The sequence below is a fragment of the Coregonus clupeaformis genome, unplaced genomic scaffold (genome assembly GCF_020615455.1).
Source record: "Coregonus clupeaformis isolate EN_2021a unplaced genomic scaffold, ASM2061545v1 scaf0574, whole genome shotgun sequence".
NCBI classification, from domain to species: Eukaryota; Metazoa; Chordata; class Actinopteri; order Salmoniformes; family Salmonidae; genus Coregonus; species Coregonus clupeaformis.
Genome location: NW_025534029.1, coordinates 250,237 through 273,491, shown reverse-complemented (window position 1 = coordinate 273,491; position 23,255 = coordinate 250,237). Strand labels below are relative to the sequence as shown.

Genomic DNA, 23,255 nt, shown 5'->3' with positions numbered 1-23,255 from the left:
CAGGGTGTTTGAGTAACTAAACTAGCCAGCTAGCTAACATAGCATCCCTCAGTTTGAGCCGGGTGTTTGAGTAACTAAACTTGCCAGCTAGCTAACATAGCATCCCTCTGTTGGAGCCGGGTGTTTGAGTAACTAAACTAGCCAGCTGCATTTGCTAGCTAAGTAAGTGAAACTGAAAGTGAAAAGAAATGATGAATTCTCTCTCTCTTCCTTCTCCTTCATTTTTGAATAAATTAGTTTGTTGAAAACTGCTAAACTATTGTCTTTCTCTCTCTTTGAGTCAACTACTCACCACATTTTACGCACTGCAGTGCTAGCTAGCTAGCTTTAGCTTGTGCTTTCAGTACTAGATGAATTATCTGATCCTTTGATTGGGTGGACAACATGTCAGTTCATGCTGCAAGAGCTCTGATAGGTTGGAGTACGTCCTCCGGAAGTTGTCATAATTACTGTGTAAGTCTATGGAAGGGAGTTGTGCTATCGTACAGAGTGCTGTTGAGGCTACTGTAGACCTTCATTGCAAAATAGTGTGTTTTAATCAATTATTTGGTGACAGGTGAATATATTGAGTATAGTTTTATCTAAAAAGGATAACTTCTTCAATGTTTTTGTCACGGTTTCGGCCGAGGCTGCCTCTCTTCTTTGTTCGGGCAGGCTTCGGCGTTCGTTGTCTCCGGAATACTAGCTGCCACCGTTGCATGTTTCTATGTTCGTTTGCTTTTGTCTGTTTGTTGTGACACCCGTTCTCGTTTAGTGTAATTAGTGTCCTATAAGTTTCTCGTTGTGTTTGTCTAGTGTTGTGTGTGATTGATTTATTTCTGTCGTGTGTTGTGCTTGTATAATTACTTAGTCGCTCGGTTGAGCTTTACTCCACTGTGTTGGAGCGTTTCACGCACATGTGTAGTGCGCCTTTTGTTTTGATCGCCTGTGCGTAGTTTCGCCTTCGGGCAAGTTTGTTCGATTTTTCCTGTTGGAAATTGCATAAAGTCTTTGACTATACCGGGTGTCCTGCGCTTGATCTCCACCACTACACCCACCTACAGCATTACGACAGAATCACACACCTTCAAGAATGGAATCAGGAGCCGCAGCAGCCCAGGCGACGTGGAGGACAAGGTCCGTGAACAGAGTGACTAGATCCTGCAGATGGGGTCCGCCGCAGGAGGTGATCACCACATCCGAGGCTGGGGGACTCCTCCACCGCCATCCTCTCTGCCAGCACCATCGGCAAGTCAGCCCATTCCTGCTCCGAACCCAGAGGAGTTGACTCCCCGCCTCCCGAGGGCCTCACGATGGGACCGCGCGGTGTTCAGGGATTCCTTCTCCAGGTGGAGCTGCACTGGTCACTGTGCACCCGGCGCCCGGGACATGAGAGCGTGTCCGCCCTGATCTCCTGCCTTTCGAAGGCGCCGGAATGGGCCAACGCAGAGTGGAGGAGGATCGACGCGGACACCATCCCTTCCGACAAGTTCTCCCGCCACTTCAGGGCGGTGGTGACCATCTCCGGAGGAAGCGGCGGGGAGCGCTCTGGTCTTCCTCCGCAGGGGAAGAGGAGTGCCCAGGAGTTCGCCCTAGAATTCGTACTCTAGCGGCGATGCAGGGTGGAAATGAGCGGGCTCTACCGATCACTACAGATGTAGTCACGCGAGGACGTCCGTCGGGAGCTGGCCTGTAGGGACACCAGCCTCTCGTTCGACCAGTTGGTCGACATGTCCATCAGGCTGGATAACCTGCTAGGCTACCCGCGGACGTCCCGAGGGGTCCGGTCCACTTCACCCTCCAGCGCCTCCGAGCCGTGCCCCAGCCGAGCTCGGGGCGCTGGGCGCTAGAGAGAGGAGGGGTCGGCCACGAGGGGGTCCATCCTCTGCACCAACTGTGGTCGGGAGGACACACCGCGGCTAGGTGCTGGGGGATGGCCTCCTAGGGGAGAGGGACGACAGGTCCCGCACTGGGGAGTCCTTCCAGGTGAGTAGGCGCCCACTCACCCAGAGCCTCTGTTGCATTTTTCTGTATACCTGTGCGTTTTCCACAGGAGTCTCATTCCCAGCCATAAGGCGCTGCTTCGTAGATTCAGGCTGCTGAAGGAATTTTGTTGATAAGAAGTTTGTTTAGCCTTAGGATTCCCCTTCTCCCTGTTGATGTCCCTTCCTATGCCCTAGATAGCCGGTCTGTTGCGGTGATTGATCAGGAGGTCACTGCGCCACTAGGATGTGTGCGAGGGGGTCATCAGGAGATGATTCAGCTATTTCCGACGACTCGCTGCATGCGATCCGGTGGTGCTGGGCATGCTCCCTGTTGAGTACCCTAACCCATCTATTTTGTGGCAGGAGAGGGCTCTGATGGAGTGGTCTGCCCAGTGTGTGGTCGAAGCTTGAGGCTTTCGTAGGGGCCACCCGAGAGTCCAAACCAGGTGCCCGCATTGCATGTTTCCCTGAGTATGGGGATTTGGCTATGCGTTTAGTAAGTCGAGGCAGCAGTTCCGCCCCATAGGCAGGGAGATTGTGGATAGACTTCAGGCAGGGCTGCGCTCCCACGGAGCCATGTGTATCCCTGTCTCAGGAGGAGAAGAAAGCTATGAGACTTACATAGACGAATCTCTGAGACAAGGATACATACGGCCTTCCACTTCCCCTGCGTCCCGAGTTTCTTTTTGTGAAGAAAAAGGATGGTGGTTATACGCCCATACGATGACCGTGGTCTCAATCAGATCACGGTGAAGTACATTATCCACTCCCGCTGATTACGACCAGACTGAGTCATTGCACGGGGGCCAAGCTTTTCACTAAATTAGATCTCAGAGCGCAGCATAACTTGGTCGCATCAGGGAGGGGCGATGAATGAAGACAGCCTTTAGTACCACTCGGGCCATTACGAGTATCTTGTCATGCAATACGGTTGATGAACGCTTGTCAGTTTTCCAATCATTCGTGGATGAGATCTTCAGGGACATGCAGGGGCAGGGGTGTTGTACATGATGACATTCTCGCTGCTACCCGAGTCGAGCATGTGGCCCTGGTGCGCAGAGTGTTATGGAGGCTGGTGGAGCACGCACCTGTATGTTAAGGCAGAGAAGTGTCTGTTTTTCCAGGAGTCGGTCTCCCTTTTTGGGGGTATCAGTTGTCTCGCCAGGGGTGAAGATGGAGGTAGACTGGGTGTCAGCCGTAGCACTGGCAAACACCAACCACTGTGAAGGAGGTGCAGCAGTTTTTGGGGTTTGCGAATTACTACCGGAGGTTTATCCGGGGTTTTGGACAGGTGGCAGCTCCCATCACGCTCTCTTTTGAAGGGGGTCCGTAGCCTGCAGTGGTCTGCTGAGGCGGACAGGGCCGTTTGGGAGCTGAAGGACCTGTTTACTCGACTCCGGTGCTGGCGCATCCGGATCCCTCTTGCCATTTCAGGTAGAGGTGACGCGTCAGAGGCCGGTATAGGAGCCGTAGCTTTCACAACGGTCCGAAGCGCGCCACCAAACTCCGCCCCTGTGCTTTTTATTCCAAGAGCCTCGTCCAGGCGGAGCGAAACTGACGTAGGGGGACAGGAGCTGTTAGCCGTGGTACAGGCCCTAAAGGTGTGGAGGCACTGGCTTGAGGGGGCTCAACACCCTTTCCTCATTTTGACGGACCACCGTGAACCTGAGTACATCCGGCAGCGAGGAGGCTGAACCCTCGCCAAGGCAAGATGGAATATGTTTTGACCCGGTTTACATTTAAGATCACGTACATCCCTGGTCACAGAACGGTAAGGCAGATGCACTGTCTCGACGGTATGACACGGAGGAGAGGTCCGTGGAGCCCACTCCCACTGCCGGAGTCGTGTCTGGTGCACCGGTAGTGGGAGGTCGATGCTGAGTCTCGAGCGGCTACGCACCACCCTAGTCCACCGCAATGCCCGGAGGGTCGGAAGTACGCTCCTGCTCGAGGTTCGGGATCGATTGATCTATTGGGCTCACACGTCACCCTCCTCTGGACACCCTGGTATCGGCTGGACAGTGCACTGTCTTAGTGCCGAGCTACTGGTGGCCCACGTTGGCAAGGGATGTGAGGGTTTATGTTTCCTCCTGCTCGGTGTGCGCCCAGTGTAAGGCGCCTAGACATCTGCCTAGGGGTAAGTTACTACACCCTGCCCGTTCCACAACGACTATGGTCTCACCTCTCGGTGGATTTCCTACTGACCTTCCTCCTTCACAGGGGAATACCACTATACTGGTCGTTGTGGACCGGTTTTCTAAGGCCTGTCGTTTGCTCCCCATGCCGGGCCTTCCTACTGCCCTGCAAACTGCCGAAGCACTATTCACCCATGTGTTCCGGCACTACGGGGTACCCGAGGATATTGTGTCTGATCGAGGTCCCCAATTTACCTCCAGGGTCTGGAGAGCCTTTATGGAGCGGTTGGGGGGTCTCGTGAGCCTCACTCGGGTTACCACCCGGAGAGTAATGGGCAGGTGGAACGCGTGAACCAGGATGGGTAGGTTTCTAGAACATACTGCCAGGACCGGCCCGGAGAGTGGGCAAGAATGTTCCCTGGGCCGAGATGGCCCAGAATTCCCTACGCCATTCCTCCACTAACCTAACCCCTTTCCAATGTGTGTTGGGTTACCAGCCGGCGTTCTGGCACCTTGGCAGCAGAGCCAGATCGAGGCTCCTGCGGTGGATGAGTGGGCGCGGCGCTCGGAGGAGACATGGAACGCTGCACACGTCCACCTGCAGCGGGCCCTCCGTCGTCATAAGGCGAGCGCCGATCTCCACCGCAGTGAGGACCGGGTGCACGCACCTGGTGATCGAGTCTGGCTCTCTACCAGAAACCTGCCCCTCCGCCTGCCCTGTCGGAAACTGGGTCGGCGGTTTGTAGGGCCATTTAAAGTCCTGAGAAGGTTGAACGAGGTGTGTTACAAATTACAACTACCTGTTGAATATAAAAGTATTAACCCCTCGTTCCATGTGTCTCTTAGGCCGGTGGTAGCTGTGCCCACTCCAAGAAAGTGAGATCAGGAGACTCCTCCACCCCATTGACATCGAGAGGCACCGGCGACTCCGTGAGTCCATCTTGGATTCGAGACGTCGGATGGGGGGTCTCCAATATCTAGTGGAGTGGGAGGGGTACGGTCCGGAGGAGCGGTGCTGGAATGCCGAGGAGAGACATTTTGGACCCGTCTCTCCTGACAGAATTCCATCGTGGGCACCCGACGCACCCTGCTCCGCGTCCTCCTGGTCGTCCCGAGGCCGGAGTCGGGCGCACGTCTGAGCCGCGCGTCAAGAGGTACTGTCACGGTTTCGGCCAGGCTGCCTCTCTTCCTTGTCCGGGCAGGCTTCGTTCGTTGTCTCCGGAATACTAGCTGCCACCGTTGCATGTTTCTATGTTCGTTTGCTTTTTGTCTGTTTGTTGTGACACCTGTTCTCGTTTAGTGTAATTAGTGTCCTATAAGTTTCTCGTTGTGTTTGTCTAGTGTTGTGTGTGATTGATTTATTTCTGTCGTGTGTTGTGCTTGTATAATTACTTAGTCGCTCGGTTGAGCTTTACTCCACTGTGTTGGAGCGTTTTACGCACATGTGTAGTGCGCCTTTTGTTTTGTCGCCTTCGTGCGTAGTTTCGCCTTCGGGCAAGTTTGTTCGATTTTTCCTTGTTGGAAATTGCACTAAAGTCTTTTGGACTATACTTCGGTGTCCTGCGCTTGATTCCACCACTACACCCACCTACAGCATTACTGACAGTTTTACTATTTTTATGAAATTCACTGAGGAGGATGCTCTCATCCCTTTCCTACTCAGAGGAGCCTCCACTGCTAGACAACCATTCTCAGGTCTTGCCATAGATTATCAAGTAGATTTAAGTCAAAACTGTAATTCGGCCACTCAGGAACATTCATTACCTTCTTGGTAAGCAACTCCAGCGTATATTTGTCCTTTTTGTGTTTAGGGTTATTGTCCTGCTGAAAGGTGAATCATCTCACAATGTCTGGTGGAAAACAGACTGAACCAGATTTCTCTAGGATTTTGCCTGTGTAGCTTCACCATTTATTTTATCCTGAAAACTCCCAGTCCTTAACGATTACAAGCATACCCATAACATGATGCAGCCACAGTAAGCTTGGACATTTCCAAGAGTGGTACTCAGAAATGTGTTGGATTGGATTTGCCCTAACATAACACTTTGTATTCAGGACAAAAAGTTAATTGCTTTGGATTTTGTTTTGCATTATTACTTTAGTTCCTTGTTGCAAACAGGATGCATGTTTTGGTATATTTTTATTATGTACAGGCTTCCTTCTTTTCACTCTGTTATTTAGGTCAGTATTGTGGAGTAACTACAATGTTGTTGATCCATTCTCAGTTTTCTCCTATCACAGCCAATAAACTCTCTAACTGTTTAAAAGTCAGCATTCGCCTCATGGTGAAATCCCTGAGCGGTTTCCTTCCTCTCCGGCAACTGAGTTAGGAAGGATGTCTCTATCTTTGTAGAGGCTGGGTATATTGATACACCATCCAAAGTGTAATGAATGAAGGGATATTCACAAGCAATAGAGCCGAGCTGGTCTGCAGAGCAACTGCCGTCCCAGACTTGGAGCTCTCTTTTTATACAGCTTCATCATTTCATATAATATCGGAGCCACTATGGTTTCTTTGTCTAGCTTCTTTCCTGTCTATCCCCATGTCTGCTTGTTGTCCTTTTCATATCATATCGGAACCCCCTCTTTATCCAAACAGCCACCCTCCCTTGACCTTGACCTTGAGCCACTATGGTTTCTTTGTCTAGCTTCTTTCCTGTCTATCCCCATGTCTGCTTGGTCTCCTTTTCATATCATATCGGAACCCCCTCTTTATCCAAACAGCCACCCTCCCTTGACCTTGACCTTGAGCCACTATGGTTTCTTCTTGTGGCTATGTGTATCAGGTCATAGCGCACAAACAAGTGATAATGTTAGTTCCGTTAGTTCCTTGCCAACAAAGGGTATTGAGAAACTTTTGTTATTGACCAAATACTTTTTTTATTTTCCACCATAATTTGCAATTAAATTCATAAAAAATCCTACAATGTGATTTTCTGGAAATCATTTTCTCAATTTGTCTGTCATAGTTGACGTGTACCTATGATGAAAATTACAGGCCTCTCTCATCTTTTTAAGTGGGAGAACTTGCACAATTGGTGGCTGACTAATTACTTTTTCTCCCCACTGTACTACCCACCACTGTCACATGTACGCTCTTGTTGGCTGGTCCTCACTACATATTCGTCGCCAAACTCACTGGCTCTTTTTAAACCCTTTAATTGGTTCTTAATCCATAGGCATATAGGGCATAAAGGCGTTTCATTCTACAACATTTTATAAATCATATAATTGGTTTGTTACATTGTCTAAGTAGTTAACTAAAAATCTCCAATACAAACAGCTCTTAGTTGTGTTATTCACTCTCACGTCATGTTAGAGAACAGCTATTAGTTGTTCACAATAATCCATGGGGTTGAGTGCCTTGTTGTTTAAATTCAATAACACCATAGAGATTTCAATCATATCAGTCTATCTTACCTTATAGGCCTAACTAAAATATTAGGGATCTAATAAATCCATAGAGAATCAAATCAAGCTTTATTTATACAGCACATTTCAGACATGGAATGGAACACAATGTGCTTCACAGGAAAAAAAACTAATAAAAACAATGAAAATAAAACTAAATATTTATTACACAAATATAAGAGGATAAAAAACTAAAGAATTACAATAAAAAATGCACGACTAAAAAGTTTACATACACCTTAGCCAAATGCATTTAAACTCAGTTTTTCACAATTCCTGACATTTAATCCTAGTAAAGATTCCCTGTCTTAGGTCAGTTAGGATCACCACTTTATTTTAAGAATGTGAAATGTCAGAATAATAGTAGAGAGAATGATTTATTTCAGCTTTTATTTCTTTCATCACATTCCCAGTGGTTCAGAAGTTTACGTACACTCAATTAGTATTTGGTCGCATTGCATTTAAATTGTTTAACTTGGGTCAAACTTTACATGTAGCCTTCCACAAGCTTCCCACAATAAATTGGGTGAATTTTGTCCCAATCCTCCTGACAGAGCTGGTGTAACTGAGTCAGGTTTGTAGGCCTCCTTGCTCGAACATGCTTTTTCAGTTCTACCCACACATGTTCTATAGGATTGAGGTCAGGGCTTTGTGATGGCCACTCAAATACCTTGACTTGTTGTACTTAAGCCATTTTTCCAAAACTATAGTTTGTTAACAATAAATTTGTGGAGTGGTTGAAAAACGAGTTTTAATGACTCCAACCTAAGTTTATGTAAACTTCCGACTTCAACTGTATATGACATGTAATAACTAGTAAGCACACAGACTGGGTTTAAAACCCTGCTGTTAATATACAGTCGTGGTCAAAGGTTTTGACAATGACACAAATATAAATTTTCACAAATTTTGCTGCCTCAGTTTTTATGATGGCAATTTGCATATACTCCAGACTGTTATGAAGAGTGATCAGATGAATTGCAATTCATTGCATTTTGCCATGAAAATGAACTTAATCCCCAAAAAACATTTCCACTGCATTTCAGCCCTGCCACAAAAGGACCAGCTGACATCATGTCAGTGATTCTCTCGTTAACACAGGTGAGAGTGTTGACGAGGACAAGGCTGGAGATCACCCTGTCATGCTGATTGAGTTAGAATAACAGACTGGAAGCTTTAAAAGGAGGGTGGTGCTTGAAATCATTGTTCTTCCTCTGTTAACCATGGTTACCTGCAAGGAAACACGTGCCGTCATCATTGCTTTGCACAAAAAGGGCTTCACAGGCAAGGATATTGCTGCTAGTAAGATTGCACCTAAATCAACCATTTATCGGATCATCAAGAACTTCAGGAGAGAGGTTCAATTGTTGTGAAGGCTTCAGGGCGCCTAAGAAAATCCAGCAAGCGCCAGGACCGTCTCCTAAAGTTGATTCAGCTGCGGGATCGGGGCACCACCAGTGCAGAGCTTGCTCAGGAATGGAAGCAGGCAGGTGTGAGTGTATCTGCACGCACAGTGAGGCGAAGACTTTTGGAGGATGGCCTGGTGTCAAGAAGGGCAGCGAGGAAGCCACTACTCTCCAGGAAAAACATCAGGGACAGACTGATATTCTGCAAAAGGTACAGGGATTGAATTGCTGAGGACTGGGGTAAAGTCATTTTCTCTGATGAATCCCTTTCCGATTGTTTGGGGCATCCGGAAAAAAGCTTGTCCGGAGAAGACAAGGTGGCGCTACCATCAGTCCTGTGTCATGCCAACAGTAAAGCATCCTGAGACCATTCATGTGTGGGGTTGCTTCTCAGCCAAGGGAGTGGGCTCACTCACAATTGAGAGCAACTCTCCCAACCATCCAAGAACAGTTTGGTGACGAACAATGTCTTTTCCAGCATGATGGAGCACCTTTGCCATAAGGCAAAGGTGATAACCAAGTGGCTCGGGAACAAAACATTGAAATGTTGGGTCCATGGGCAAGCCGAAACTCCCCCAGAACTTATTCCCACAAATTCTGACAAACACCAAGCATTGATTAGGCAAGAATGGGCTGCCATCAGTCAGGATGTGGCCCAGAAGTTAATTGACAGCATGCCATTGCAGAGGTCTTGAAATAGAAGGGTCAACACTGCAAATATTAACTCATTGCATAAACTTAATGTACTTGTCAATAAAAGCCTTTGACACTTATGGAATGCTTGTAATTATACTTCAGTATACCATAGTAACATCTGAGAAAAATATCTAAAAACACTGAAGCAGCAAATGTTGTGGTTTGTTTGTTTGCTAGCAAGCTACCAAGGCTTCTGATGAGTCCGTGTTGTTGTTGAAAAAGCGTCCTGTCCACTGGAGGAAACAGCTCTTGAAAGACTCACATCGTCATCTGCTGACGGGAGTGGGTAACGCAGTTTGGGAAAATATTCACTACACTGTGTTCATTCTGCCAAACAATATCATGTCATTTCAAAATAAGGTGAGTTGGCTGGTAGACAGGGTTGATCATGGTGATGGTGAATTGTCCTCAGACATTGTTATCAGTCTTCAGATCCTCTCAGCTTGCTCAACTAAGCAAACCAAATAAATCTACAGGCCAACATTTCTGTAATCTCTGGTGAACAGACTTAACTGGTATCGTAGCATCTGTCAACAGACTGTGGGACGGCAGCGATTTAAGGGACTTTTCTGACCACATCCCAACTAGTCAACATGTTAAACGGACCCTTGCTTTAACCCTATCGATAGACTGGAAGAGAGAGGGGGAGGAGCTACCGCCCTGCTTTCTCTGAGCTGACCAATCCTGTTGTTGGGGTACGTACGCCCACACCATTCAAACACAGACTATTTCACTCACATTGCAATTAATAGAAATCTGGAAATAATGGACAGTTATTTAAAGTTTTCAGAGGGTGGACCCCTTGTTGACAGTACATCAAATTACACTAAGGAAGGCCACATTAAGAACGCTTGAGGTGGCAAAACTCACCCTGTAGGGCTTCTCTCCGGTGTGTGTACACTAGTCTACCATTAACTGGATTGATTTAACAAAAGTGGAAAGGTTACCCAACAGTGTGGTGTTTTCTCTTGTGTTCAGCCAGGTGTCCTGACTGAGTGAATCTCTTCCCACATTGATCACAGCTATAAGGTTTCTCTCCTGTGTGTGTTCTCTTGTGTCCAGCCAGGTGTCCTGACTGAGTGAATCTCTTCCCACACTGATCACAACCAAAAGGCTTTTCTCCTGTGTGTTTTCTCTTGTGTTCAACCAGGCGTCCTGACTGAGTGAATCTCTTCCCACACTGATCACAACCAAAAGGCTTCTCTCCTGTGTGTATTCTCTTGTGTAAAGCCAGGCTTCCTGAATGAGTGAAACTCTTCCCACATTGATCACAGCTATAACGTTTCTCTCCTGTGTGTGTTCTCTTGTGTAGTAGAAGTCCTTTTGAAGTGGTTAAGCTCATTCCACAGTCTGAGCAGTGGTAAGGCTTCTCTCCTGTGTGTATTCTCTTGTGTTCAACCAGGCTTCCTGACTGAGTGAATCTCTTCCCACACTGATCACAACCAAAAGGCTTCTCTCCTGTGTGTATTCTCTTGTGTAAAGCCAGGCTTCCTGAATGAGTGAATCTCTTCCCACATTGATCACAGCTATACGGCTTCTCTCCTGTGTGTGTTCTCTTGTGTAGTAGAAGTCCTTTTGAAGTGGTTAAGCTCATTCCACAGTCTGAGCAGTGGTAAGGCTTCTCTCCTGTGTGTATTCTCTTGTGTCCAGCCAGGCTTCCTGACTGAGTGAATCTCTTCCCACACTGATCACAGCTATAAGGTTTCTCTCCTGTGTGTGTTCTCTTGTGTCCAGCCAGGTGTCCTGACTGAGTGAATCTCTTCCCACACTGATCACAACCAAAAGGCTTCTCTCCTGTGTGTTTTCTCTTGTGTTCAACCAGGCTTCCTGACTGAGTGAATCTCTTCCCACATTGATCACAACCAAAAGGCTTCTCTCCTGTGTGTATTATCTTGTGTCCAGCCAGGTGTCCTGACTGAGTGAATCTCTTCCCACACTGATCACAACCAAAACGCTTCTCTCCTGTGTGTATTTTCTTGTGTAAAGCCAGGCTTCCTGAATGAGTGAATCTCTTCCCACATTGATCACAGCTATAAGGTTTCTCTCCTGTGTGTGTTCTCTTGTGTCCAGCCAGGTGTCCTGACCGAGTGAATCTCTTCCCACACTGATCACAACCAAAAGGCTTCTCTCCTGTGTGTATTCTCTTGTGTAAAGCCAGGCTTCCTGAATGAGTGAATCTCTTCCCACATTGATCACAACCAAAAGGCTTCTCTCCTGTGTGTGTTCTCTTGTGTCCAGCCAGGTGTCCTGAATGAGTGAATCTCTTCCCACACTGATCACAACCAAAAGGCTTCTCTCCTGTGTGTGTTCTCTGGTGTCCTAGAAGTCCGTTTGAAGTGGTGAAGCTCATTCCACAGTCTGAGCAGTGGTAAGGCTTCTCTCCTGTGTGTATTCTCTTGTGTCCAGCCAGGTTTCCTGACTGAGTGAATCTCTTCCCACATTGATCACAGCTGTAAGGCCTCTCCCCTGTGTGTGTTCTCTGGTTATTTTAAAGTTTTGCTGAAGAGGTGAAACTCTTTCCACAGTCAAAGCAGCAGTGAGGTTTCTTCCCTGTAAGTCTCTGCTGGTGTTTCTTGAGGTGTTCTGATCTGAGAGACTCTTCTCTGCCTCATCAGCATCATGATGTTTGGTTAGCCCCCCCAGATGATAAGCCTTCTACTGAGAGAGACGATGGTTAGGGCTGTCCCCTGTGAAACAAAGACAGACAGTTAGGTTTCCTTCTTCATATCGAGTTAGTTCAAGGCTCGAGCTTTCAAACTCTTGTGATCAGATTTGAGCATTTTGGATGGGTTAAAATCATCAATGTAACCAATGGGATAGGAGTGCTTCTAATGAGTCTACATTTTAAGAAGGTTAGTGTATTGTATTTAATGGTAATTAAGGACATCTAGGAATGTCCCAAAATAAATGTATGTAAGAGCATAAACCCACTCCGTTCCGATGTTTTCCTGCAGTCGACCAGCAGCACAGACACCCTCTTCAGACCCAGCAGTAAGTTACCAGGAGAGGCACGACCTGGGGACCCCAAGAGGGGAGGGGGGAGGAGGGTTGGAGGGAGAGGGAGGAGGGGGTGGAATAGGTGTTTCCTGTAAATCCCAAAAAGAGGGTAGTGGAGTTCAAGTTAGTACACTAAGGGTAAAACAACATAACAATGGTATGATGAGGTCTTGCATTTAAATGGGGACGGCCACAACGGAGTGGAAACAATGCCCCCTTGCTGTTTAAGACTTAATGGACACCAAATACATTTTTTCCAAACTCTGCTTCTTCATTCCGGTCCGTTGAACAACAGGAAGTTACCAAACCACAGAAGATGAAAATTGTGGTTTTCAACGATGGGTTTATGATATAGCTTGTAACTTCTAAACGATTACCCATTCCTAAAAGTGAGTACTACTTTCACAGCATGTTAAAAATAATACACATTGTCTGTTTGCTTGCTACGCAGATTTGCAGCGCTCAAATATTGTAACTGTATGTAACACGCACGATATGAACCCGGGGCTCCCACGGGAGAAACCAATATCTTACACTTCAGACCAATAGGACATTTCGGGAAAAAGGGCAAATTGGTTTAGCTTATTTTTATTTTAGACCCCAATTACGTTTCTATGTGAGAATTCCAAGAATATTTTTGGGCATTGCTGGCGATGGAATCAGCCAATAACAAAAGGGATGGAAGTATAGACAGCGTTCCTTGATCTGATCTACAGGCTATTTGATCTGATCTACAGGCTATTTGATCTGATCTACAGGATATTTGATCTGATCTACAGGATATGCATCAGACTATTTTGAAATGTTAACCTAATATAATACATTGCCTTTAGAACGTCTGCACTCCCTTGAACCTTTTTCACATTTTGTTACGTTACAAAGTGGGATTGAAATATATTAAATTGTAATTTTTTGTAATTGATGTGCTAATTTAAATTGACAATGTGGCTTTGATTGGATAGTTGATGTTACGTTGGAAAGCTTCATGTTGATGACAGTTTGCGATAGAACACATAAAAAAAGGGTGGGTGTCATGTTTTGGCTGACAAATGTACTAAAATGTAATAACATCCAAACTATGAAATAACACATATGGAATCATGTTGTAACCAACAAAGTGTTAAACAATTCAGAATATATTCCAGGTGACTACCTCATGAAGCTGGTTGAGAGAATGCCAAGAGTGTGCAAAGCTGTCATCAAGGCAAAGGGTGGCTATTTGAAGAATCTCAAACACCACATATTTTGATTTGTTTAACACTTTCTTGGTTACTACATCATTCCATATGTGTTATTTCATAGTTTTGATATCTTCACTATTATTCTACAACGTAAAAATAAAGAAAAACCCTTGAATGAGTAGGTGAGTCCAAACTTTTGACTGGTACTGTATATTTTTCTTTCCACTTTCAAATGTTACAACAAAGATGTTTGGAGGTAGAGGGCTGCGGGCTCCGACAGAGATCATTGCAGCGCAGTCCGTATTTTTCATGTTGAGGGCGGTCAGACAGAAAACGTTGTGATAAATATACTTGTTCCGCAGATTATTTGGAAACGGTGTCTTTCTGCTGGGTATGCGTTAGCCTAGCTATTGTACTAAAAGCACCTCTGTCAAATTATTCACACACTAGCCTACCTATGAATGGGCGAATAAATCACGTGGCAGTTATCTTTCCAAGGAAATTCACTGAAATATAATTAGGCTATAGTTTACTACAGTGTCTGTTAATAGAAAGAAGTTGGGGACGCTCAACCAACGTGAGTCGAGGTGAAATCCCAAAATGTGATTATCAATATAAAGCAAAAGGCGCAACATGGGGATCGAGCGTTGAGTCTGTTAATATTACCGCTCCTAAAAGACAGGCTATATCCTACGTGCAAAACGTAGGTCAAGAGAAAGTGCAACGGACCGCTCATCTTTCTTGCTTTTTCAAGTTCAGCAGCCATACCTCTCCTCTCCTGTCCTAGTTCAGCAGCCATACCTCTCCTCTCCTAGTTCGGCAGCCATACCTCTCCTCTCCTCTCCTGGTTGGGCATGCCAGATTAGGTGAGCGTTTGGTCTCAATTAAATAGAGTAGTCTATATATGAATGGATGGAGAAGTACGGGCAGTTATCTTCCCAAGGAAATTAACTTCCTAAATATTATTAGGCTATACAGTTCCTATGGAAAGTCTACACCCACTATAACTTTTTTTCACATTTTGTTGCTTTAAAAAGTGGGATTGAAATAGATTTGATTATAATTTTCCGTAATTCATCTACACAAAGTCATGTGAAAGTAAAAACAAAATTCTACAAATTTGTACAAACAAATACAAAACAATAACTAAAATAGTAATTGTGTGATATGAATGACTAACCCTTCCTCTGTTAATAATGATGTTGTGTATGGTGTATTAAGCCACCCAGACACGTCAAAGATGTTCACAATAATCCCCAATAATGACCACCTGCAACCCTGTACATGTGACTATTCACAATAATCCCCAATAATGACCACCTTTAACCCTGTACATTTGACTATTCACAATAATCCACAATAATGACCACCTGCAACCCTGTACATGTGACTATTCACAATAATGACCACCTGCAACCCTGTACATGTGACTATTCACAATAATCCACAATAATGACCACCTGCAACCCTGTACATGTGACTATTCACAATAATGACCACCTGCAACCCTGTACATGTGACTATTCACAATAATCCACAATAATGACTACCTGCAACCCTGTACATGTGACTATTCACAATAATCCACAATACTGACCACATGCAACCCTGTATGTGACTATTGACAATAATCCCCAATAATGAACACCTGCAACCCTGTACATGTGACTATTCACAATAATCCCCAATAATGACCACCTACAACCCTGTACATGTGACTGTTCGCAATAATGACCTGCAACCCTGTACATGTGACTCGTTTTTCATACTGGCCCCCCATGGGAATCGAACCCACAGCCCTGCCGTTGCAAACGCCATGCTCTACCAACTGAGCTACATCCCTGCCGGCCATTCCCTCCCCTACCCTGGACGACGCTGTGCAGTGCAGTGCCTTATACCACAGTGACCACCTGCAACCCTGTACATGTGACTATTCACAATAATCCACAATAATGACCTACATGACAGAGTGAAAGGAGAATATAAATATTCCAGAACATCCATCTTGTTTGCAACAAGGCACTAAAGTAATACTGTTAAAAAATTAACAGGGCAAATGAACACACTTTTTGGGCCTAAATGCAAAGCCTTAAGTTTGGGTAAAATCCAACATAATATCACTGAGTAACTGTCTCCTTATTTCCAAGCATGGTGATGGCTGCATCATGGTAAGGAAATGCTTGACATCGTCAAAGACTGGGGAGTTTTACAGGATGAAACGAAACAGGATGTCCTAGAGGAAAGCCTGCTTCAGTCTGCTTTACACCAGACACTGGGAGAGGAACTCACCTTTCAGCAAGACCGTAACCTACAACACTAAGCCACATCTAAATCTGTGGGAAGCTAAAAGGCTAGCTTGCTTACAGTTTTTAGCAAGCTGCTAGTGGAGTAGCCTACAGCCAACTGGCAAGCTGCTAGTGGAGTAGCCTACAGCCAACTGGCAAGCTGCTAGTGGAGTAGCCTACAGCCAACTGGTAAGCTGCTAGTGGAGTAGCCTACAGCCAACTGGCAAGCTGCTAGTGGAGTAGCCTACAGCCAACTGGCAAGCTGCTAGTGGAGTAGCCTACAGCCAACTGGCAAGCTGCTAGTGGAGTAGCCTACAGCCAACTGGCAAGCTGCTAGTGGAGTAGCCTACAGCCAACTGGTAAGCTGCTAGTGGAGTAGCCTACAGCCAACTGGCAAGCTGCTAGTGGAGTAGCCTACAGCCAACTGGTAAGCTGCTAGTGGAGTAGCCTACAGCCAACTGGCAAGCTGCTAGTGGAGTAGCCTACAGCCAACTGGTAAGCTGCTAGTGGAGTAGCCTACAGCCAACTGGCAAGCTGCTAGTGGAGTAGCCTACAGCCAACTGGTAAGCTGCTAGTGGAGTAGCCTACAGCCAACTGGCAAGCTGCTAGTGATCAGAAACAGGAAGTCAGTTTTGACCAGTACTTGGCTGAGCTGAACACAATGAGCAAAACGTGTGAATTTGAAAAATCTGAAAGACTCACTAGTGAAAGGATAGTCTGAGGCATACTTGATAATGGACTCAATGAGAGATTGCTGCGTGAGCAAGATGTAACTTTTGGATAAAGCAGTGAATACAGTACCAGTCAAAAGTTTGGACACACCTACTCATTGAAGGGTTTGTCTTTCTTTTGAAAATGTTTAACATTGTAGAATAATAGTGAAGACATCAAAGCGGCAGGGGAGAAGCCTGCCACAGAGGCCAAATGCAAGTGGAGTAGCCTACAGCCAACTGGCAAGCTGCTAGTGGAGTAGCCTACAGCCAACTGGTAAGCTGCTAGTGGAGTAGCCTACAGCCAACCGGTAAGCTGCTAGTAGAGAGTAGCCTACAGCCAACTGGCAAGCTGCTAGTGGAGTAGCCTACAGCCAACTGGCAAGCTGCTAGTGGAGTAGCCTACAGCCAACTGGGTAAGCTGCTAGTGGAGTAGCCTACAGCCAACTGGTAAGCTGCTAGTGGAGTAGCCTACAGCCAACTGGCAAGCTGCTAGTGGGTAGCCTACAGCCAACTGGTAAGCTGCTAGTGGAGTAGCTCTACAGCCAACTGGCAAGCTGCTAGTGGAGTAGCCTACAGCCAACTGGTAAGCTGCTAGTAGAGTAGCTTACAGCCAACTGGTAAGCTGCTAGTGGAGTAGCCTACAGCCAACTGGCAAGCTGCTAGTGGAGTAGCCTACAGCCAACTGGTAAGCTGCTAGTGGAGTAGCCTACAGCCAACTGGTAAGCTGCTAGTGGAGTAGCCTACAGCCAACTGGCAAGCTGCTAGTGGAGTAGCCTACAGCCAACTGGTAAGCTGCTAGTGGAGTAGCCTACAGCCAACTGGCAAGCTGCTAGTGGAGTAGCCTACAGCCAACTGGTAAGCTGCTAGTGGAGTAGCCTACAGCCAACTGGTAAGCTGCTAGTGGAGTAGCCTACAGCCAACTGGCAAGCTGCTAGTGGAGTAGCCTACAGCCAACTGGCAAGCTGCTAGTGGAGTAGCCTACAGCCAACTGGTAAGCTGCTAGTGGAGTAGCCTACAGCCAACTGGCAAGCTGCTAGTGGAGTAGCCTACAGCCAACTGGTAAGCTGCTAGTGGAGTAGCCTACAGCCAACTGGCAAGCTGCTAGTGGAGTAGCCTACAGCCAACTGGCAAGCTGCTAGTGGAGTAGCCTACAGCCAACTGGCAAGCTGCTAGTGGAGTAGCCTACAGCCAACTGGTAAGCTGCTAGTGGAGTAGCCTACAGCCAACTGGTAAGCTGCTAGTGGAGTAGCCTACAGCCAACTGGCAAGCTGCTAGTGGAGTAGCCTACAGCCAACTGGTAAGCTGCTAGTGGAGTAGCCTACAGCCAACTGGCAAGCTGCAAGTGGAGTAGCCTACAGCCAACTGGCAAGCTGCTAGTGGAGTAGCCTACAGCCAACTGGCAAGCTGCAAGTGGAGTAGCCTACAGCCAACTGGCAAGCTGCTAGTGGAGTAGCCTACAGCCAACTGGCAAGCTGCTAGTGGAGTAGCCTAGAGCCAACTGGCAAGCTGCTAGTGGAGTAGCCTACAGCCAACTGGCAAGCTGCTAGTGGAGTAGCCTACAGCCAGCTGCTAGTGGAGTAGCCTACAGCCAACTGGCAAGCTGCTAGTGGAGTAGCCTACAGCCAACTGGTAAGCTGCTAGTGGAGTAGCCTACAGCCAACTGGCGCTGCTAGTGGAGTAGCCTACAGCCAACTGGCAAGCTGCTAGTGGAGTAGCCTACAGCCAACTGGTAAGCTGCCAGTGGAGTAGCCTACAGCCAACTGGCAAGCAGCTAGTGGAGTAAGCTACAGCCAACTGGCAAGCTGCCAGTGGAGTAGCCTACAGCCAACTGGCAAGCTGCCAGTGGAGTAGCCTACAGCCAACTGGCAAGCTGCTAGTGGAGTAGCCTACAGCCAACTGGCAAGCTGCTAGTGGAGTAGCCTACAGCCAACTGGTAAGCTGCTAGTGGAGTAGCCTACAGCCAACTGGTAAGCTGCTAGTGGAGTAGCCTACAGCCAACTGGTAAGCTGCTAGTAGAGTAGCCTACAGCCAACTGGCAAGCTGCTAGTGGAGTAGCCTACAGCCAACTGGTAAGCTGCTAGTGGAGTAGCCTACAGCCAACTGGTAAGCTGCTAGTGGAGTAGCCTACAGCCAACTGGCAAGCTGCTAGTGGAGTAGCCTACAGCCAACTGGTAAGCTGCTAGTGGAGTAGCCTACAGCAAACTGGCAAGCTGCTAGTGGAGTAGCCTACAGCCAACTGGTAAGCTGCTAGTGGAGTAGCCTACAGCCAACTGGTAAGCTGCTAGTAGAGACTACAGCCAACTGGCACAAAACAATGTAAATGTAATACAAACCTAAACTTGTATTACATGTAGCTATTATTCAAATATGCAATTTCTTTGAAATAAGCTAACAGTGGTGATGTTTTCAACAGGATTATTTTTTGCTTTTATCCCAAATGGAGAGTCACTGCTATCCCCATTGTGAATATTGCTATTCGGGGGTCTAGGCACACATGGAACGGTGAGGGTATCATGTTACCAACAGGTGCATATTGCTCCAAAAGATCAGAGTCCACCCAAGCGCATGCCCACACCAACAAAAACCCCCAGTGATCTCTGGATTGGCCTTAACCCCCCACTTTACCCAGACCACGTGCTGTTTCCCTAGGTCAGGGATGTCAGAGACTAATTATAATATGCTTTACCCAGACCATATTCCACTCCTGCGTTGTCTTGGCTGTGTGATTAGGGTCGTTGTCCTGTTGGAAGGTGAACCTTCGCCCCAGTCGGAGGTCCTGAGCGCTCTGGAGCAGGTTTCATCAAGGATCTCTCTGTACTTTGCGGTGTTCATCTTTCCCCTCAATCCTGACTAGTCTCCCAGTCCTTGACGCTGAAAAGGATCCCCACAGCATGATGCTGCCACCACCATGCTTCACCGTAGGGATGGTGCCAGGTTTCCTCCAGATGTGAAGCTTGGCATTCAGCCAAAATAGTTTAATTTTGATTTCATTAGACCAGAGAATCTTGTTTCTCATGGTCTGAGAGTCATTTAGGTGCCTTTTGGCAAACTCCAAGCGAGCTGTCGTTTACTGAGGAGTGGCTTCCGTCTGGCCACTCTACCATAAAGGCCTGATTAGTGGAGTGCTGCAGAGATGGTTGTCCTTCTGGAAGGTTTTCCCCATCTCCACAGAGGAACTCTGCAGCTCTGTCAGAGTGAGCATCGGGTTCTTGGTCACCTCCTGACCAAGGCCCTTCTCTCTCGATTGCTAAGTTTGGCCTGGCAGCCAACTCTAGGAAGAGTCTTGGTGGTTCCAAACTTTTCCATTTAAGAACGATGGAGGCCACTGTGTTCATGGGAACCTTCAATGCTGCAAGAATTGTTTTGGTACCTTCCCCAGATGTGCGTATGTTTTCACTTTGTCATTGTGGGGTAGTGTGTGGATTGATGAGGGACAAAAATAATTTAATCTATTTTAGACTAACGTAACAAAATCGGAAAAAGTAAAGGGGTCTGAATACTTCCCGAATGCAGTGTATACAATAGCTTTCAGCTAGACGAGGCAAACTTGACATTGACTGTGCTCATGGCTAAATTTGAGGAGTACTTTGAAGCAAGCCAGAACATCACATTTGAGAAATACACGTTTTCACTCATGATCAGAAACAGAAGTCAGTTTTGACCAGTACTTGGCTGAGCTGAACACAATGAGCAAAACGTGTGAATTTGAAAAATCTGAAAGACTCACTAGTGAAAAGGATAGTCTGAGGCATACTTGATAATGGACTCAATGAGAGATTGCTGCGTGAGCAAGATGTAACTTTGGATAAAGCAGTGAATACAGTACCAGTCAAAAGTTTGGACACACCTACTCATTGAAGGGTTTGTCTTTCTTTTGAAAATGTTTAACATTGTAGAATAATAGTGAAGACATCAAAGCGGCAGGGAGAAGCCTGCCACAGAGGCCAAATGCAAGGCCGCTGGGCCGACGCTAATCACTGAGGCCAAGGCCACGAGCCCAGCAGCAAAGGCACCTGAGCAAACCGTCTTGCAGCCTGGTGACATAGGAGGTGATGAGGACCCAGTGCAGGTTTGTCTGGGGAAATACCCAACCCGCCTGGACTGGGGGAGAAAACTGGCATTTTGTAGCACGCGGTTCAAAGGCAGATGCAGTTTGATGAGTTATGGGAGAAATACAAACACACTTGGACACCCCCGCTCCAAGCAAACGGCAAAGAGTAGTGAGTAGTAATCTGAAAGAATATGTGGTGGATCTATATATGGATATGAGAGGGATCTTCCAAGCACATTCCGTGGGGAACAAGAGACTGCTGAGGAGGTTCAACACAGCATCAAGGAGGCTACAACTCTTGAATCTGGGTAAGAACAGGCAGCCTGGCTGGGCTTGGGTTATTTTGGTATTTGCTAGCTTTTGGAAATGCTGCGTTGCAAACGTCAGAAATAGGCCTAGAGGTGATTGTCTTTATTTGCGTTGCTGCCAAGTATACTGCTTAATTTCTGTGATGTGATTGGAATAGTTTTGTTTAATAATATCATCGGATTGTTTTTAATGTTTTATAATGTACAAGAGGTGCTTTGCATTTCATTGATGAGGGTGAGCAGACCTTGACCAATGGATGAGTAACGATGTAGCTATAGTGTTGCCATAAACAACTGGTAGTTATGGAATAGTAATTCCTCTGTTATCATACAAAGCGTAGGACGGCACTCTTGTGGGAAGACAGCTTGTATTGTACCGATAAATCGTGGTAGTGTATTGTACATTATTGTTTGCTTTCCGCCATTGGAAATGCATTGTATTGGCATGAGGAAGTGTTATTACGGTAATTAGCAACTGTTTTGCATTGTATTGTTGGGTGTTGTGCATGTAGCTGTGTAGCGTTGTCATGACTTGCTATTTATGGATTGTCCATGTTTGTAAAGCGGTGCAGTAGCCTGTATTCTTGCTGCAAGACCGCCGTGCGTGGCTGCAAATACATTGTGTGTAATTTTGTACTATCGATTATTATCCATCCTGTGTTATCAGCAAGCGAAAATAGTTGTGACCCCATAATCATTTCTGATACCCCCTTGCCATGTTCATCCTGCCGCCGGGCCTGGCTACGAGTAACCAGCTAAACTACACAAATGATTTTCCAAAAGTCCAGGACCATTAAATGCGTGCAGTGTAAAAGCATGAAGCAGGTTATAAAAATGTTTAAATTAATCTAAACTCACCTGATTCATTGTAGAAACGTGTGTTTATGGTCGATTGCAGAGTTCAGGCGACGTTAACTAGATGACAATGTTTATCTGTAGTCTACGGACCTTTTAGATCAGGGAGGTAGAGGACCGAGACGTTATATTTCAACATGTGACTCTCTGCTTAAAGTCACAAGACAAAATGGAGAATAGAGAACATGTGACTCCAGCTTCACTTCGGTTCGAATTAAAAATAGGACTTCCGCCAACATACAAATAATAATACAGCAGTAGTCTGCTTAGCTCATTTTCAAAAGTTACAGTCCGATATCATTTTAACATTCCTCCTTTGTTCAATCATGTTGTCTGGTGTTCTACTCTGCACGGAGTGTAAAGTCACAAGAGAAAAGAGCCAGGCTCCGCCTTCACTTCCGTTCAACTGAAACGTTGGGATTCGGCTAACATACAAATCATTGTTATTTTTTTTTTTTTATTTAACGTTTATTTAACCAGGTAAGCCAGTTGAGAACAAGTTCTCATTTACAACTGGCCAAGATAAAGCAAAGCAGTGTGATAAAAACAACAACACAGATTTACATACGGGGTAAAACAAAACATAAAGTCAAAAATACAACAGAAAATATATATACACAGTGTGTGCAAATGTAGCAAGTTATGGAGGTAAGGCAATAAATAGGCCATAGTGCAAAATAATTACAATTAGAATTAACACTGGAATGATAGATGTGTAAGAGATGATGTGCAAATAGAGATACTGGGGTGCAAATGAGCAAAATAAATAACAATATGGGGATGAGGTAGTTGGGTGGGCTAATTTCAGATGGGCTGTGTACAGGTGCAGTGATCGGTAAGGTGCTCTGACAACTGATACTTAAAGTTAGTGAGGGAGATAAGAGTCTCCAGCTTCAGAGATTTTTGCAGTTAGTTCCAGTCATTGGCAGCAGAGAACTGGAAGGAATGGCGGCCAAAGGAGGTGTTGGCTTTGGGGATGACCAGTGAGATATACCTGTTGGAGGCATACTACGGATGGGTGTTGCTATGGTGACCAGTGAGCTAAGATAAGACAGGGATTTGCCTAGCAGTGATTTATAGATGGCCTGGAGCCAGTGGGTTTGGCGACGAATATGTAGTGAGGACCAGCCAACAAGAGCGTACAGGTCACAGTGGTGGGTAGTATATGGGGCTTTGGTGAAAAACGGATGGCACTGTGATAGACTACATCCAATTTGCTGAGAAGAGTGTTGGAGGCTATTTTGTAAATGACA

General features: G+C 46.3%; 1 long non-coding RNA gene across 1 annotated transcript in view; it reads right to left on the bottom strand.

Annotated features, from left to right (window-relative positions):
* Positions 1-22,350, bottom strand: part of LOC123485101 — a 46,737-nt gene extending 24,387 nt beyond the window's left edge. The window contains exon 1 of the long non-coding RNA XR_006658867.1: positions 22,006-22,350. This is a non-coding gene — a long non-coding RNA (uncharacterized LOC123485101). The remainder of the gene's footprint in view (positions 1-22,005) is intronic.
* Between the last annotated feature and the right edge of the window lie 905 nt (positions 22,351-23,255).